Raw genomic sequence first — 3,143 nt, 5'->3', positions numbered from 1 at the left:
TCTTTATCCCTCCCCAGCCCACCTGCATTCCCTCCAGCTCCTCTTCATCCTCTCCATTCCCACCTGCTTCCCCTCCATTCTCACCTGCATCCCCCCATCCCACCTCCATCCCTCCCACCAGGAGCACCCCCCTGGCTCACCTGCATCCCTCCATCCCATCTTCATCCCCCCCAAGCCCACCTGCATCCCTTCCACCCCTCCCACCAGGAGCATCCCCCTGGCCTGGCTTCATCCTCCCCTCCATACTCCAGCCTCCAAAGGGGATGAGGTTCCCCTTAGAGCGTGCTGAGCCCCAGCTGGGATGAATTTCGGGTTCAGCAGGAGGTGACTGGGCTGGGAATGCCCAGGGAATGCCCAGGCAGGCTGGGCTGGGCAGGGAATGCCCAGGGAATGCCCAGGCAGGCTGGGATTGCCAGGGGTGAGCCCAGAGCAGGAGCAGCGAGGCTGTGGAGGTGCCGTGACCCTGAGGAGCCGCCGGCAGGGCTGTGGTGCTGTGGGGGCGACTGATGTGGAGCCAGGGCTGTGGGTGGAGGGAATTTTGGAGCCTGGTCCTGCTCAGGCCTTTTGGCTGGTCCTGCAGCCCCTCTGTAGGGTAGCTTTTTGCTCCAGCCCATGGTTGGAACACCCTGTCCTGCTGCTTTCACTTCCAAAGGTCCTGTGGGAGAAAGTGGGGCATCACCACCCCACTGCTGTGCCACTGGGGGGGAGGGATCCCAGGCTTGGGAGCAGCTCCTGCTCTGCATCCCAGTTTGTGCACATCCCACTCTGATCCTGCTGTTGCCTCTCCTTGGTCTGAGCCCTGTCCCATCCCACCTCTCCGTGTGGGCTCAGCTGGAGCTGTTGGTCCTGGAGCGACCTCAGAAGAGGGACTGCAGTGGTTTTGGGGTGTGTAGGAGACTTTGTGGGGGGACAGGCAGGCTCAAACCCCCCCAGTGGAACCTGCCTGCAGGTGCAGGACTATGGAAGTTTATCCCACATGGAATGATGGTCTTGTTGGGGTCACACAGCCGAGGATTCCCTGTCTCCCTGTCACGGGCAGGACTGAGGGAAGGCCGAGCGTGGTGAAGCCCATCCTGGTGGGATTCCCCTTCCCAGCATCCTGGTGTCAGTGGGGCAGCTCAGTGTGGGCTGGATGAAGGGTTTGGAGGAAATTGGGGTGCTGCCACCCTGCAAATCTCTTGTGCTCCCAGGGAAACACCTCTCCAGCCCCTACGGATCATGCTGTGCCCGCCATGGGGAGCCATCCCTGAAACACCCCCAAAACTTGGGATGTCTCATCCACGGGCATCCCTGCTTTCCACCACAAAACCAGGGGGATTCCCACATGGGGAGTGCCAATGGGTGAATCCCAGGGCCAGATTCCCAATTCCAGCACACCGGGATGGGGCTGGTGTTGTCCTGGGTTGTCACCAGTGTGAGCAGGAGCTGAGCCTGGCCCTGAGTCCCTGAATCCCTGAATCCCTGAGTCCCTGAGCCACTGCTGCATCCCAAGGACATGACACAGACTCCAAGGCCTCGCTCAGCACCTCTTCCCTTCCCATCTGGTGGCAGCAGAGCCAGGTCATGGGGAATGGTGACCAGGAATGTGTGGACTGGGAGGGCATCTCGCCTCCAGGGAGACCTCCCAGCCCTTCCATAAGTGCAAGCCTGGAATAAAATGGGTGAATCCATGGTTTTTCAGTTGATCCTCACGTGCTAAACTTTGATTTTGCTGGATTAATTAGAGGTTTTTCCTGACTTTTTTTTTGTTTGAAACCACTTTAAGGCAGACACGAGCCCCCATCCTGCTGGTAACTGCATTCCAGGATACATCCTTTGGGATGAGTATCACTGCTGCAGCCTTGGAGTGGCAGTCCTTGGAGCTGGGAGGCTTTTTTGGGCTTGCTTGTGCCTTGGGAAAGGCTCCTGTGGAAGCCAAGGCAGTGTCTGGGATCAAAAATCAACCAACAGCACCTGGGGTGGGAATTGGGGCTGGCTGGCTTCCTATGGGATGGCAGCACTGTCGGAGCAGGGGAGTGGGAGCTGAGTGTCCATCCCAGAGCCCTGCCTGGGCTGTGGGGTTTTAGCCCTGTCCAGGTGTGGCAGCTGTGCTTTGTGGCTCTAAATTTGGGGTTTGGGGTGTAGACATGGATGGGGGGAGCTGCTACCGTCATGTTTGCCTGAGGTTGGGAACAGCAGATGGAAAAGTCGCTCGGTGCTGGGTGATATTCCCAACTGTCCTACAGAACTGTGCTCTCTGTGTTACCCCCACCCCAAGTCAAAACGCGTGCCAGGGCTCCCAAAAACTGATGGGTGGCTCCGAGGATAACTCCAGGATTGGCAGTTCCCCCTCCCCAGGCTGCCAGGGAAGGGGGAATCCTGCTGGGATCCTTTTGGCTGCTGCGTGAGAACGTGGATGAGGATGGGAAGAGACGCCTTGGGAAGTTTGGCCGTTCCCAAACTTCCACAGGCTGTGGCCAGGGGAGATGCTGCCCTAGCACTGGGATTTGTCAAGAAGCTGTGGCTGCCCCTGGATCCCTGGAAGTGTCCAAGGCCAGCTTGGAGTAACCTGGGATAGTGGAAGTTGTCCCTGCCCTGGAGGAGATGAGCTTTAAGGTCCCTTCCAACTCAAACCATTACGTGATTCCATGATTCTCACTGCCTGAGCCTGTGGATTCTCTGCTGTCTAATCCCACGGATGAGCACACCGTGCTTCTCCCTGGGTTACATCCTCCCAGGATCCTGGAGGGAGACATTTCAGCCCCTGTATTCCCGGGGAGAGCCCCCGGGACCGTTTGGCAGCACCTGGAAGAGCTGCTGTGCAGAGGCAGAGCCAACTCCCGAGCCCAGCAGGGCCTCGGGAGAGCCCTGAGAGGGAAAAGGGAGCCGTGGAGAGGAATTCCCCAGCCCCGGGGTGCTCCAGGTGGCTCCGGAATAACGAGCCCCTCGGCGGGAACCGGGAAGGAGCCGCTCCCGTTGTGTCTCTGCTCCACGGGAAAGGATATTTGGAAGTGCGGGGCGACCTCTCCCCGAAGGCACGGGCTGATCCCGCTGTGCCAGGCGGGATGGGCATTCCACGGGCATTCTGGGGGTCGCTCTGGCTGGCGTAGCTTTGCCAGGTTAATTAACTCCCACCTCGCGCTCCCGCAGGTGGATTTTCCACC

Source organism: Empidonax traillii, unplaced genomic scaffold, assembly GCF_003031625.1.
Source record: "Empidonax traillii isolate 1590-97213 ecotype Southwest subspecies unplaced genomic scaffold, ASM303162v1 scaffold2114:size46232, whole genome shotgun sequence".
NCBI classification, from domain to species: Eukaryota; Metazoa; Chordata; class Aves; order Passeriformes; family Tyrannidae; genus Empidonax; species Empidonax traillii.
This window is presented reverse-complemented; position numbering follows the sequence as displayed.